Genomic DNA, 16,600 nt, shown 5'->3' with positions numbered 1-16,600 from the left:
TCAGCACCAGAGCTCTCAGCACCTCAAACTAAAAATGTGCAACAAAAGAAAGCGAAATGAACCACTTACTTGATCGCCTCCTGGTGCCGAGAAAGTCTAGAAAAGTGTCAATGGAGAACCCGGTACGAAAAGTCCCGCTAAATGGCGATTGTAGTAGACCGCCTCTGTCTGAACTGTTATATACATCCAAGATAGCTCAATTGACGTCAGTGCAAGTGCATAAACTGCTTGTAAATGAGGCGACTCCTTTTTAAGTAAAGGCAAGTGTTTTGGAGGACAGCTCACAGCTGATGCTGCTGACCAAGGTCTACTGGATAGAAAAGGCATGACAGTGTCTGATATTCAACTCTTAAGTTACCTACCTCAACCTGTCACATTAGTCCTAATTAAGTCCACAAAGCAAAACCAGTTATTGTTTCACAAGGTGTTGCTATGCCTCTAGTGAAACTGGAATGACAGAACACCGCAAAAAAAAAACATTTACTTACTAAAAACAAAACAATTGTGGAAGTTAAAACTAAGTGATTCGTTAAGGTGTAAATCTGCACAATGCTACTATGAATCTGGTCTCTGAATAAAGTAGTCTAGAAACGATGAGCTGTTGTCGTGATGCCTTTATGCATGGTTTAACATATTGGCGAGGCAGAGCAGAAGCGCACAGTGGGGAAACGTGCAGAGGGCGCAGAGAAACCTGTCCATGGTGCTGAAAAGGTTTCCGCTTGTAATGCACGCGATGCAAGTGGATTCTTAATTAAAACGACAGAAAATACAAAATATAGGAATATGTCATATTTAGCTGATAAAACCCGCAAGATGTATATACTGCACTGAATACAGGGGTGAAAGTAAGGCGGTACGGTCCGGTACACTCTAGAAATAAAAGGTTCCTGGAGTATCCATTAGTAGTTCTTCAAATTGAAACTGTGGGGGAACCCCTATGAGTTCTTCAAAGAACCCCTTTAAATGGATCCTCGAATAACCTTTTGAATAACCTTTTGGGGTTAATAACTGAACTACCCCCCTCCCCTATTATTATTATTAATAATATGCACATCAATAACACAATATTTTATTTGTCTGTGTTTATTATGATTTTAGTGGCAAAGCAAAATTTTAAAAAATCCAAATTTGAGGTAAACTCCCAGCAGAGCCACAAGTCCAATGGGTATATCCTCTAGCATGTTGATGTTAATGTGTTGATGGCCAGAATGATTTTGCAGTGCACGGTGATAGAACAGGTTTCCTGTTATATTCATCAGAGGTGTGACGAGAGTGAAGTCTGTGAAGTCTGTGAATCCCAAAAATAGTAATTATACAGATGTTTAACAAAAAATGCACACGACAGTATTCATACCTTGGTTTTCGTGGAAAATGCAAATGAAAAAAAACTGTTTTGATGATGGTTTTCATACCTTGTCCATAATGTAGAGGCCTATGGGACTTTCATTGAAGAGGTAAGATAGGAAGATGCTACATGTGATCTGCATAACATACCAATAGACATACCTTTGTACTGCGTCCAGGTAAAAATAAATAGTGGGGGTAAACTGTACTGGTGAAACGTGAGCCTATCACAATGAATACAACATGCCCAAAAAACGAAAGGCTATTAGACCATTATTTAACATTACTGCATGTCAGCCGCATGAAACAGTGAATTGACTGGAAACCAGGTGGTACACGCTCCAAATTGAGTTGTGGTTTGAGGAGAACGCTTACATTTTGTCAAGGCGGTGATGAGTGGCCGAGACCGAGGCGGCGTGGATAACAGTGGATGCATCAATTCAATCGCAGAATTTCATTACACTACACGTAAGTGTTTTGTAACTGATGTCTCTTTCCATTCATCCAATTTCGGGTGCACAGTGCACTGTTGAGGTTTGGATGGTAAAATCATTTCGAATGAAGGAATGTGCGCGAGTAGCGTACAGGACCGGCTTTGTTAAGTGATTGTTTGACAGTCAGATGAAAACGTCATGACTGGTTGTGTTAATGCCACTTTAAAGGGTAGAGGCGGCGTCTCCATAAGGCTATGTGAAGCTAAGGTTTCCCTAAAGTAAATTGAATTAAATTGCCACAATTATATAACCTAATTAGCTTACTCTTGTCTATACAGAAATAAATACAATCATTCAAAATAGGCTACTACACCAGAAAGCATGATTTGGCCACAGAGCATCATTAGCTTCTTTAAAAAATATGTGGATTGTTTAAAATATCATAGCCTAGAGCCAGAAGAGCCCAGAATTTGAGTAGCCACGGTGCAAATACCAAATAGATTATTGTTAAATTACAACTGTCAGTGAAAAGACCCAGCCAGGCATATCGCAATATTTAAAAAAAAAAAAACGAATGGCTATTGCTGTAAACAGTGGCGACCCGTCATTCAGGGCAGGTGGGGCTTACTTGTTATTCATTTTTGGGGGGGGCTTACCTGTTTTGCATGTTATTTTGGCATTTATACGTGTCACATATCAATTTGCAAACAATGTAAAAAAATATATAGTAATAAATTAGTTGATAAAGCCGCATAAAAACAGTGTCTCTTTTTTGCATTCTTGAGTAAGGCAGCTCCAAAATGCAGGTGTTTCAGCCTAGCTCAGTGCTTTCTGTGGTGGTGGGGCAGCCAGCGGAAAATACAGAGCATAGCTGTTTGCAATGTTCTCCAGTTGCGCCATGATTAGCTCAGTGTTCTGTCACTCGTGGGGACAGTACGTCACCGCCAAGGGTGAAAATTCAAGCCTCTTGGGTGCTGCCATAGAGTTACATTTCAAGTGACCATCAAAGAAGGCTCAAGGTCATTGGCCACAGATAAAAGTATGTCAAATCACGTTACATTGACAATAGCTTTGATTGGACTGATCATGTCAACATTATACTTCAAAAATCTTAGCTAGCAGTTATGAATCAAGTCGACAATCTACTGGCAAATCCTTTTTAATTCTTGTCATATGATGAGAAATAATGAAGAGAATTTATAGATAAAACGTATCAGTGCTCATCGGCCATTGGACATAAACATTGGACAACAAGTTGGAAATCGCAAATTCAACAAGGAGGTGTTTGGAAGGAATCAGTGACAGTGGCTAACTGCAAGCAATTCAAAGCAATCACTAGCCTGCTATTCAGTGGAGTGGCTGTGTGGTCCCAAATATGGGATTAAGTGTCTCTTTTCCAAGTTTAAAATGATAACCATTCAATATTGGGCATGCTGTCAATGAAGCATGATTTGTGCTTTTATGAAGCCCGTCTGATCAGGAAAAAACTGCTTTCAAAAACGCAACGTCATTTTTTTAAATTAAAAAAGTTGCCTATAAACTTTGACAAAACACTTCAAACTACTTTTGTAATCCAACTTTAGGTATTAGTAAACGTTAATAATCAATCAAATTGATCACGGGGCGATCTGTATTCGATAGCAGCAAGTCTTGAAATCATGGTCCATTTTCTCCCTTTCATAACTTCCTCTGGTGTACCCGAAGACAGGAAGTGCCTATTCCTCATCTAACCAAGGATAAACTTCAGGCCAATTGCCAGTACTGGCGACATCGTGTGGAAGCTGTAGGCATTGTAAACTGGACGCTATCTATTTCCCCTTGCCATAGACAATACAGACACTGGCGGAGGGATATTTTTTTGGTGGTTTTTGTGAACAGTTTTCCTTGGGATTTTGCCTCCTACACACGTTCTGTTATAGTCACAGACATGATTTAACCAGTTTTAGAGACTTCAGAGGGTTTTCTATCCACACATACTAATCATATGCATATACTATATTCCTGGCATGAGTAGCAGGACGTTGAAATTCTGCGTGAATTTTAACAAAAAGCTGAAAAAATTTGCAGCCTCCTTAACAGGTTTTAATGTCTCAATCGAAATTACGGATGGCCTCTTATTCACTTGTCGTACCCTTATGCCATAGTTGGTACATCTCAATTGTCATTAGAAACCACATTTGTTTAAGCAAGTCAGCCATATCAGCTATGTTATTTTAAAAGGCAGGCTTAATGAACTGTTTTGCCGCTAGACAAGCTTCCGCTGATAGCCAGGTTTAGCAGTGGTAAGATGTTGGGACTGCTGTTGGGGTAGCTTTATGTAGGCCCTAACAGTTTGTGGGCACCGTTTGTCACCGTTATAGTGCACTTAATGTATTGTTTAGTGTTGTGTAATGGCTTTTTTGGCATGTATCCCACTTTCTTCTTCTTTTTTTGCCCCACGAAGATTTACATGCTAAAATAACCACTGACTGTAAAGAGATGACAATGAAAAGACTCCAATCTTTATTTTAGTTAGCTAAACTTAATTGAGGGAACATAACTTAACTGGCACTAGCAGAGTGTCAAGACCCGGTAACGAACTCGGGTCTCCGGTGTGAGAAAGAGTCACTTAGCAAACTGAGCCACTAATAGTCGGCAGAACCCAGAAGATGAGGCAGACACAGCAGTACTTGAGATGGTGTTTTAATAAAGTAAAAAGGAAAGTTCTTCAGGCAAAAATATAAATCCACAACGTCAAAAGTAATTCCAAGAGAAAAAGGTAATCCTCCAAGTCAAAAGGTAAATCCACAAGGCTACCACAGCAGAAAAAAGCCTCAAAAGATAATAAAAAATGAATAAACGAGAACAAAAACAGAGTACCACAAGAGAGTCCAACTGGAGTAACAAATGTTCACCGCATCGCTGGGGCTGGGTGCTAACATTCAAACACAAAGCAAAGAACTGAGGAAAACTAAGGGTTTAAATACATTCAAGGGAAACGAGGCACAGGTGCAAATAATAACTGGAAACAAGGGAAAACAAAAGGGTCAAAAAGCAGAATTGGGGCATCTAGTGGCCAAAACCGGAACAATCCTTGCCAAATCCTGACAGCAGAGAACATCGGCTATATCCCCGGTGAGTGTGCATATTCACTGTCTTTATTATTGGAGCAGTGGCACTTTTGTTTGTTTTTGGACAATAATTTCCTCCTCCAGCTTAGATAGACGTCATATTCTATTTGTGTCTCCCGTTTTTGTAGTGTCTCCCGCAACATCGTTTTTATTCAACTGTTTGTCTGTGTCGGCAGAATAGGCTACCCTGTAATTTTGTAGTATTACAAAAATAATTGTGCACATTTGGGTGTCCAGTACCGGTAAGAAATTAACTATACTTTCACACCTGACTGAATATAATGACTATGCATTGAAAAACTAAGGCACCCCCCATGTAGTCGTTACATAGTTTGTTGAAGAAAATATTCCTCTTTACAGAAATAGGATAATGGATTTGTTTGTTTGGTCCAAACAATTCTCTAACACACTTTTCTTGGTTGGGAGAAGTTTGCAGACAGAATTTTGTTGACAGACAAAGCAGCATTTCCCAACTATCCCAAACAACAACGGTGCAAAGTTGGAGTAAAGCCACCCATGACGTCATCTTTGAAACAGAAGTTAGATATAAAAGAACAGGGAAATACGTCTTCAATACTGAAATTCCACGTACAGTTTAAAAGTATAGTGTATACAATTTAAGCTTAATACAAAATAATAACATAAAAGTATATTACTGGTAATGTCATCATTTGAAATGAGAACACATCCAGACATCTCAATATTATCTGGATGAGTACTGTTTAACAGCAGAGTAAGTCATTGCATATGCATATGTCAACTACACTCTGACTGACTTTCAACTTTATAATGTATTAATGCTAACAATTACAGTGCATTCAGAAAGTATTCAGACCCCTTGTGACACAAGGCGAGACCCAGATGCCGACACAGGAGGCAGATTGTTGGAATCTTACAATATTTATTAATCCAATAGGGTAAGACAAGAGAATGGTCGTGGACAGGCAAAAAGGTCAAAACCAGTTCAGAATCCAAAAGGTACCGAAGGGCAGGCAGAATAAAGGTCAGGGCAGGCAAGATGATCAGGCAGGCTGGAAAGTAGTCCAGAGTCAGGCAGGGGTCAAAACCAGGAAGACTATCAAAGGAGAATAGTAAAAGGAGTACGGGAAAAACACTGTTTGACTTGACTAACATGCAAGACGAACTGGCACTGAGAGACAGGAAACACAGGGATAAATACACTGGGGAAAACAAGCGACACCTGGAGGGGGTGGAGACAATAACGAGGACAGGTGAAACTGATCAGGGTGTGACACCTTGACCTTTTCCACATTTTGTTATATTACATCGTTAATCTAAAATTGATAAAATTGTTTTTCCACCCTCAATCTACACACAACACCCCATAATGACATAGCCAAACCAGGGTTTTAGAATTTTTTGCTAATTTATAAAAGAAAATATATATTTTATAAATAATTTTATAAATAATAATAATTATAAATCATTTTTTATAAAATATATATATATCACATTTACTTAAGTACTCAGACCCATAACTCAGTACTGTGTTGAAGCACCTTTGGCAGGGATTTACATCCTTGAGTCTTCTTGGGTATGACGCTACAAGCTTGGCACACCTGTGTTTGGGGAGTTTCTCCCATTATTATCTGCAGATCCTCTCAAGCTCTGTCAGGTTGGATGGGGATATAGTTAAAGCTTGGTTTCATCAGACTAGAGAATCTTGTTTCTCATGGTCTGGGAGTCCTTTAGGTGCCTTTTGGCAAACTCCAAGCTGGCTGTCATGTGCCTTTTACTGAGGAGTGGCTTCCGTCTGGCCACTCTACCATAAAGGCCTGATTGGTGCAGTGTTGCAGAGATGGTTGTCCTTCTGGAGGAACTCTAGAGCTCTGTCAGAGTGATCATATGGATAACATTGACGTCACTAACCATCCCTGGGCCTTACCTATGGTGCAGTGGGATGAAAAGAAGTTGGCAATCTGGACTGGAGGCCATAGCTGAAAAAGAGCGGAACACATTGATGAAGCATAGAGTGGTTCATACCGTAAGTATGTGAATCTTTCCACATGGAGAACTTAGGTAGTAATTTGAGATCAAAGCATCCATGTAGTCCTGCAGAGAATAAGAGACATAGAGATCTTTATGTTGAAACGATGGTGAATTTCTGGTAGAAACATTTAACTTCTGACACTAGCTCTCCCTCACAGGGGTGTCTACCTTCAGTTCAAACCTGTGTTGACCTCTGACCCTGACCAGGTGGGTAGGGGCTGTCACTCAGGCTGTGAGACGTTACAGTATGCTTTGGCCCCCCTCTGAGTCAGTCACAGACAATGACAGGTGACACTCAATACCAGCTCAACACCATAGTCTCAATTTAATAACTGTGGGTCAGTGCCCTGTCCTGCTACATCACATGGCATATAAAACAACCAGACATCTGGAACTGCCTGTACCCTCACTTAGCCTGGCCCATCTCACTAAAGGTCAACAGGCAACAAGATTGGCTGGATTTCATTCTTTTTTTTGTAATAATGTCTTTATTGGGCAAGACTGGATGTATAAAATAAGGCAATGTTCTCAGAAATGTTGCCTGTCTTTGTTGATTTTCTGGGGCGTAACAGTTTCTAATTTCTAGCAAACAAGGCGTTGGCCACCTGGGGTTAAAACACTGCAGGGATACAACGTCAGAGACACACGATGACCTCACCAAAATCCATCCTCCTTTGGAGAGCAACGTCTTTCGTTCGTGGTCTAGGGCTGAAGAGACAACCAACTTATTTGAGCTCACGAGGCTACAGTCCTGTGGTCATGCAACAGTTTGCCCAACGCTCACCATCTCCTCCCTTAATTATGACACACTGAGCTTTAGAATGTCATAACGGCATCAAACTGTTGCGTAATGAAAACGCTAATAGGTAGACAAGTCGCTAGCACTAATCTTTGCAGAGTTGAGTGAAGTGACTGACCAATAAGGGAGAATGGAGAATGTAGGAGAATGGCAGCTCTCGAAATGGACGTCTCCGACCCCCACGTCTCTATCTCATTCATCCTCTCATAAAGGAGGGAGGTCCTGTAGCATCAGAGTGATTGTTATAATGAGACACATGAATAACCAAGTGGTTTCGGGGGAAAGCTTGACCCACAATCTAAAATGAGATGAAGGGAAGTCATAGCTGGGCTTGTGTTGTGATTGACACGCGAGCGGACTGCCACTAGCTAATGAAGAGCAGTGCTGAGGACTGAGGATGATGCTGCATGTGTCTGTCAACATTCTCACGTGTCACTAATGTCCATTCAAACTAGTAACGTCGGTCTGTGGCTCCAGACCAAGTTTCACCTCGCTTTAGATGAGGGAGGTGTGGTCATGTTATTGTCTTTCACCTCACATATATTTTACATCACAGTCTTGCCTAATGAGCACATTTGCCATTTGTTTTCTGTCTCTTCTGACATTTTGGTGACTGCCCTTTCGGCCTCATTTTAGCTCAAGTGCCTTCCTTGCATAAATAATTTATGGTCCGCCGAGCGAGAGGAAGGGAGCGGTGGAAGAACACCCCTGTTACACACACACACCCCTTATCTAAGACATGAGTCACCCGCCGCTATTTCAACCCTCCTTCTCTCCATTATGTCCCTCCATGGGAGGAAATAGCTTCTAATTAAACTGGGTCAGAGATGGGGGTCACTCTGTTAGCTTCCTGGAGAACACAGGGGAGGAGAGGAAAGGAGTTCCACAGGAAGCCTCAGCTCAGGTCCTACAGGAGGTGATTCAAGGGGTCCTACAGGAGGTACTACAGGGGGTCCTACAGGGGTCTTACAAAATGACCTACAGGGGGTCCTACAGAAGGACCTACAGGAGTTCATAACGGAGGTACTACAGGGGTCCTATAGAAGGACCTACAGGGGGTCCTAACAGAGGTACTACAGGGGTCCTACAGAAGGACCTACAGAGGGTCCTACAGAGGGTACTACAAGGGGACTAGTAGTACCTCTAAAGAAGTACTAAAGAAGGTACCACAGGAGGTACAACAGAGGGTACTACAGAGGGTACTACAGGAGGTACTGGCTACAAGGCCAACACTAAACACTTATCTTTTAAGACAACATGTTGATTTTTAAAGATGACAAAAATCAGCATGTGTACATTTCTATAATATCTGGAGTTGTGACTCATACTTAATATACAGTACCAGTCAAAAGTTTGGACACACCTACTCATTCAATGGTTTTTCTTTATTTGGACTATTTTCTACATTGTAGAACTATGAAATAACACATATGGAATCATGTAGTAACCAATAAAGTACTTAGATTCTTCAAAATAGCCACCCTTTGCCTGACAGCTTGATGACAGCTTTGCACTCTCTTGGCATTCTCTAAACCAGCTTCAACTGGAATTATTTTCAGTCTTGAATGAGTTTCCACATTTGCTGAGCACTTGTTGGCTACTTTTCCTTCACTCTGCGGTCTAACTCATCCCAAACCATCTCAGTTGCGTTGAGGTCAGGGGATTGTGGAGGCCAGGCCATCTGATGTAGCACTCCATCACTCTCCTTCTTTGTCAAATAGCCCTTACAAAGCCTGGAGGTGTGTTGGTTTATTGTCCTGCTGAAAAACAAATGATAGTCCCACTATGGGCAAACCAGATGGATGGCGTATCACTGCAGAATGCTGTGGTAGCCATGCTGGTTAGGTGTGCCTTGAATTCTAAATCAATTACAGACAGTGTCACCAGCAAAGCACCCCCACACCATCACACCTCCTCCTTCACGCTTCACGGTGGGAACCACACATATGGCGATCATCCGTTCACCTATTCTGCGTCTCAAAAAGACACGGCGGTTGGAACCAAAAAACGACAGATTTCCACCGGTCTAATGTCCATTGCTCGTGTTTCTTGGACCGAGCAAGTATCTTCTTATTATTGGTGTCCTTTAGTAGTGGTTTCTTTGCAGCAACTAAAATATGAAGGCCTGATTCACTGTCTCCTCTGCACAGTTGATGTTGAGATGTGTCTGTTACTTATTTATTTGGGCTGCAATTGCTGAGGCTGGTAACTCTAATGAACTTATCCTCTGTAGCAGAGGTAACTCTGGGTCTTCCTTTCCTGTGGCGGTCCTCATGAGAGCCAGTTTCATCATAATGGTTGATGGTTTTTGCGACTGCACTTGAAGAAACGGATTGAAATTTTCCGGATTGACTTACCTTCATGTCTTCAAGTAATGATGGACTGTCATTTATTTTTACTTATTTGAGCTGTTCTTGCCATAATATGGACTTTGTATTTTACCAAATAGGGCTATCTTCTGTATATCACCCTTACATTTAATTTTATTTAACCTTTATTTAACTAGGCAAGTCAGTTAAGAACAAATTCTTATTTACAATGACTGCCTACCCCGGCCAAACCCTAACCTGGACGACGTTGGGCCAATTGTGCGCCACCCTATGGGACTCCCAATCACGGCCAGTTGTGATACAGCCTGGAATCGAACCAGGGTCTGTAGTGACGCCTCTAGCTCTCAGATGCAGTGCCTTAGACCGCTGCACCACTCGGGAGCCCAAACACAACTGATTGGCTCAAACACATTAAGGAGGAAAGAAATTCCACAAATGTCATTTTAATAAGGCACACCTGTTAATTGAAATGCATTCCAGTTCATACCTCATGAAGCTGGTTGAAGAATGCCAAGAGTGTGCAAATCTGTCATCAAGGCAAAGTTTGGCTACTTTGAAGAATCTCAAATATAAAATATATTTTCCTTTGTTTAAGACTTTTTTGCTTACTAAATGATTCCATATGTGTTTTTTCATAGTTTTTACTATTTCATAGTTTTCACTATTGTTCTACAATGTAGAAAATTGTAAAAGAAAAACCCTGGAATGAGTAGGTGTATCCAAACTTTTGACTAGTACTGTATGTTTTTTAATCATATTATTCTTTGAGGTTCAATGTACTGTACGTTTAATTGACAACTGTGGGGTAAAGTCATGCTGAGATGAGCCTTACCCTCTTGAGCTTGGCAATGTTCTCCTTCCACAGTCAGTCCATTCAAGGTTCTAGAGATCCCCAGGAAGGCACCCAGGAAACACGGAGCAAAGCCCACCTGTTGATACATGACAAGAACAAACACTGTTTTATCTGTCTCTGTGTGTGTGTGTGCATGTGTGTGTGTGTGTGTGTGTGTGCGTGGGGTCTGTGTGTGTGAATATACATGTTGATATAAATGTGGACGTGTCTGAAAAATTTGTGGGAAAAACGGTCAGTGGCTTTTGCATGGGCATGGGGTACAGATATAATGATGCACACTGGCCACTTTTAAAAGGTTTCAAAAGAAAATTGGATAATTGCGGTGATTATGATGAGTCGAGTTGGGCCCTGAAAGTAGAGCTTCTTGTTACCTCTAAAGGGTTGTACATAAAAGCCAAATTGTGTTATAAAACATATAATTTTACAGAAGTAAAAATAGCAATTTACCTGTTGCTGTGTCGTTACTAAAACACGGACCCTCACTCTGTAGATTGTTATTGATATTTGATGCAACATTGATCAAATCACCAACATTATGGTCACTGAGGCAGGAGTTATTGATTTATTTGTATTATTTGTTTTACCTTTATTTAACTAGGCAAGTCAGGCTGCTCAGACCAACTGTGCTAATCTTACCCTTCTTTCAGGTCACTGAAAATCATCTAAGTCTGGGAAGATCCTGTTTCTTAACATGAAGCATCTTTACAGCTCAGTGACTGTAATAAAGGGAGAATCATCACTGTGGTTAGGACTCACCAGGTAAAGCTTTGGCCAATTTCACCACCTGACGTACAACTACTATTGAACTTCATTTAGACAGGGACCACCAGCATCAACTCCCCCTCCCTCCACAATGTGTTATATATGGTAACATTGACAGGACATTGAAACAGAAATGGGTCTTTAAGATCTAAATTTAGCCCTGGAGTCCCTGTTTTGTGGTAGTTGTGTGTGAAAATAGCAATGCTGTGAAAGGAGAGCATGCATCCTTCAGAGTGTACACTAATCCCTCCTCCAGGAGAGGGCCATGCTGCGCTCGCCTCTCATTGTCCTCTCTCTTCCTGTGCATTCACAGACCCCAAATCATGTTAGCGGTGTATTATACAAGCAGGCCTTGTTCCCCACCTGTCAATGCAAGGATTAGTTGACACGCGCTGAGGGGGGCTTCACCCTCCAGGGGTAAACGTGGGAACAGGCAGAAATAGATTTCTCTGATGTGTGTTACACCTATTCACTCAGCTCTGGCTGGCACCACAGTGACAGGCACTTCTGAGGGCACCTTCACCTGGGGTCCATTCATATTTAGAATGTTTGTTGTTATTTGGCTTGTAAGTAAAGGAGTCATGCAAGGGATAATGACCAGCCCATTAGAGAATTTATCTAAAGTAATATGAACCATGTTAATTGATCTATTCATGTCAAATGGCTGGTGGTACTGAAGTTGTTTTAGTTTTTTATTGAAAATTAACACGTAAAATGCAGCCACCCAGATGCCCCTCTCATCTTAGTGGCAAGCATTTTTTTGATGGAGGCACTTTTGGTCCCCCCAGTGACCAGCTTGTCCAAAACCTTGTACCATCCACCTAATACAGTGCCCTGGGGATGGAAACAGGACCACCAGGATTCTTCACACAGATTCATCATAAAAAAACTGATTGGGTAACAGCAGGAAATAAACATGGAAAATGTTATTGCTTTCGGGAACATTCTAGAAACAAATATGTGAGACAACATAGTCTACCACAGCACCTCTTTCAGATCTGTAAGTCATCTTGTGTTAGAGCTTTACTTTTACATAACTGTGTAGACAGTGTTGGTCTCCTCTCAGTGGCACTGCACAAAAACAATAGAATATTTAATGAATGAACACAATTATAAATAATCTTTGCCTTCGTAACAAAAACATAATATTTCTAGGTGACGCTCTGCACTCACTCTCCCTGCTCTGTCCAGTGATGTCACACAGAGGGTGGTCCGTGACTGGGCTGATGGCCACATACAAACACACACAAGCGCACACTGTGGTGAGTCACGACAACAGAGTTTCTCAGCTCTCTGTAGAGTGTCACTGCCAACGGCATCTCACAGAGTCTGTGAGAAGGAGTGTGTCAGAGGGAACATCTGTGTGTGGCGTGTCCAGGAGCCTTGGTGCTGTGGCCTGGCCTTGGGTGGCCAGCCCACGCTGCCCAGCTGTTCTCTCACTCCTTCAGAGACCTACTCATACCTACATGTGGCTGCTATTGACGCACAGTCGCAGAGCTGTTTCCCTTTAACAGCTGGCCGATGGAGTGTTTGTGACAGCACATGAACCCGTCCCTGCAAACCTCCTCTCCCTTGTGTGTGAGAGAGCAACCCAATGTGCATGTGTGGTACAGACTGATATACTGACACTAACCAGTCATTTGAGGTGAGACAGTGAGATAAAAGACAGAAAGAGCGAGGAAGGAGGACTCACGACGAAGAAGAATCCGATTCTCATCATCTTGGCCGTCCGTGTCACGTTGTGATTGGCTAGACCCCGCCTCTCAAGCACCTGCTGGGAGATGACATCACCCACCCCCACCAGCGTGCCCGGACGAGAGAGAGGAAGAGAAAAGAGGGAGGGAGAGGTTAGAGGAAGTAAGAAAGAAGGGGTGGAGAAAGAGAGAGTAACAGGAAGATCATTGGGATGCGGGCATCTGCCGCTCTGTGCCAGCGCACAGCGGGCACGTGCTTAGACACATGCCAACCTGAAACGGTGCCAACGACAGAAAAAGCAGGAGAAGACCATTCAAAGACATCAACCCCCATTCACCATTAATCCCCTGTACACCTGCTTCTGCTTTACTGATAACATCAGTCACTACTGATGATTATTATACATAATCACTCACCATACAAAAATAATCACTCACCATACACCACTTGTCTTGTTATAATAATTTTAATGGGGGTCCCATAGTAATATAATTAGAACACAATATTCAATAATACATCTCTATGGGTGTAAGACATACAGTGGGGCAAAAAAGTATTTAGTCAGCCACCAATTGTGCAAGTTCTCCCACTTAAAAAGATGAGAGAGGCCTGTAATTTTCATCATAGGTACACTTCAACTATGACAGACAAAATGGAGAAAAAAAATCCAGAAAATCACATGGTAGGATTTTTAATGCAAATTATGGTGGAAAATAAGAATTTGGTCACCTACAAACAAGCAAGATTTCTGGCTCTCACAGACCTGTAACTTCTTCTTTAAGAGGCTCATTGTCTTCCACTCGTTACTTGTATTAATGGCACCTGTTTGAACTTGTTATCAGTATAAAAGACACCTGTCCACAACCTCAAACAGTCACACTCCAAACTCTACTATGGCCAAGACCAAAGAGCTGTCAAAGGCCACCAGAAACAACATTTTAGACCTGCACCAGGCTGGGAAGACTGAATCTGCAATAGGTAATCAGCTTGGTTTGAAGAAATCAACTGTGGGAGCAATTATTAGGAAATGGAAGACATACAAGACCACTGATAATCTCCCCCGATCTGGGGCTCCACTCAAGATCTCACCCCGTGGGGTCAAAATGATCACAAGAACGGTGAGCAAAAATCTCAGAACCACACGGGGGGACCTAGTGAATGACCTGCAGAGAGCTGGGACCAAAGTAACAAAGCCTACCATCAGTAACACACTACGCCGCCAGGGGCTCAAATTCCTGCAGTGCCAGACGTGTCCCCTTGCTTAAGCCAGTACATGTCCAGGCCCGTCTGAAGTTTGCTAGAGAGCATTTGGATGATCCAGAAGAAGATTGGGAGAATGTCATATGGTCAGATGAAACCAAAATATAACTTTTTGGTAAAAACTCAACTCGTCGTGTTTGGAGGACAAAGAATGCAGAGTTGCATCCAAAGAACACCATACCTACTGTGAAGCATGGGGGTGGAAACATCATGCTTTGGGGCTGTTTTTCTGCAAAGGGACCAGGACGACTGATCTGTGTAAAGGAAAGAATGAATGGGGCCATGTATCGTGAGATTTTGAGTGACAACTTCCTTCCATCAGCAAGGGCATTGAAGATGAAACGTGACTGGGTCTTTCAGCATGACAATGATCCCAAACACACCACCCGGGCAACGAAGGAGTGGCTTCGTAAGAAGCATTTCAAGGTCCTGGAGTGGCCTAGCCAGTCTCCAGATCTCAACCCCATAGAAAATCTTTGGAGGGAGTTGAAAGTCCATGTTGCCCAGCAACAGCCCCAAAACATCACTGCTCTAGAGGAGATCTGCATGGAGGAATGGGCCAAAATACCAGCAACAGTGTGTGAAAACCTTGTGAAGACTTACAGAAAACGTTTGACCTCTGTCATTGCCAACAAAGGGTATATAACAAAGTATTGAGATAAACTTTTGTTATTGTCCAAATACTTATTTTCCACCATAATTTGCAAATAAATTCATAAAAAATCCTACAATGTGATTTTCTGGATTTTTTTTCTCATTTTGTCTGTCATAGTTGAAGTGTACCTATGATGAAAATTACAGGCCTCTCTCATCTTTTTAAGTGGGAGAACTTGCACAATTGGTGGCCCACCATATACTTTTTTGCCCCACTGTACATACAGTTGAAGTCGGAAGTTTACATACACCTTAGCCAACTACATTTAAACTCGGTTTTTCACAATTCCTGTAATTTAATCCTAGTAAAAATTCCCTGTTTTAGGTCAGTTAGGATCATCACGTTATTTTAAGAATGTGAAATGTCAGAATAATAGTAGAGAGAATTATTTATTTCAGCTTTTATCTCTTTCATCACATTGCCAGTGGGTCAGAAGTTTACATACACTCAATTAGTATTTTGTAGCCTTCCACAGGCTTCCCACAATAAGTTGGGTGAATTTTGGCCCATTCCTCCTGACAGAGCTGGTGTAATTGAGTCGGGTTTGTAGGCATCCTTGCTCGCACATGTTTTTTCAGTTCTGCCCACAAATTTTCTATAGGGTTGAGGTCAGGGCTTTGTGATGGCTACTCAAATACCTTGACCTTGTCGTCCTTAAGCCATTTTGCCACAAATCTGGAAGTATGCTTGGGGTCATTGTCCATTTGGAAAACCCATTTGCGACCAAGCTTGAACTTCCTGACTGATGTCTGAGATGTTGCTTCAATATACCCACTAATTAATTTTCCTACCTCATGATGCCATCTATTTTGTGAAGTGCACCAGTCCCTCCTGCAGCAAAGAACCCCCACAACACAAATGCCCTCGCTAGAAGCCTGTGTTTCAGACATAAGGAAGTGGATGGCTGCAAACGTTCTACTTTTAAACTCAGACAAAACATAGCTGCTTGTTCTAGGTCCCAAGAAACAAAGAGATCTTCTGTTGAATCTGACAATTAATCTTGATGGTTGTACATTCGTCTCAAATAAAACTGTGAAGGACCTCGGCATTACTCTGGACCCTGATCTCTCTTTTGACGAACATATCAAGACTGTTTCAAGGACAGCTTTTTTCCATCTACTTAACATTGTAAAAATCAGAAACTTCCTGTCCAAAAATGATGCAGAAAAATGTATCCATGCTTTTGTTACTTCTAGGTTAGACTACAGCAATGCTCTACTTTCCGGCTTCCCGGATAAAGCACTAAATAAACTTCAGTCAGTGCTAAATATGGCTGCTAGAATCCTGACTAGAACCAAAAAAATTGATCATATTACTCCAGTGCTAGCCTCCCTACACTGGCTTCCTG

At 41.8% G+C, this 16,600-nt stretch overlaps 1 pseudogene; it reads right to left on the bottom strand.

Annotated features, from left to right (window-relative positions):
- Positions 1-6,790: 6,790 nt before the first annotated feature.
- The window catches only part of LOC115107309 (protein Mpv17-like), a 28,750-nt pseudogene continuing 18,940 nt past the window's right edge, over positions 6,791-16,600 (bottom strand).

This window comes from Oncorhynchus nerka, linkage group LG24 (genome assembly GCF_034236695.1).
Source record: "Oncorhynchus nerka isolate Pitt River linkage group LG24, Oner_Uvic_2.0, whole genome shotgun sequence".
Lineage (NCBI taxonomy): Eukaryota > Metazoa > Chordata > Actinopteri > Salmoniformes > Salmonidae > Oncorhynchus > Oncorhynchus nerka.
Note: the sequence above shows the minus strand (reverse complement) of the source record. Positions and strands in the feature narration are given on the sequence as shown.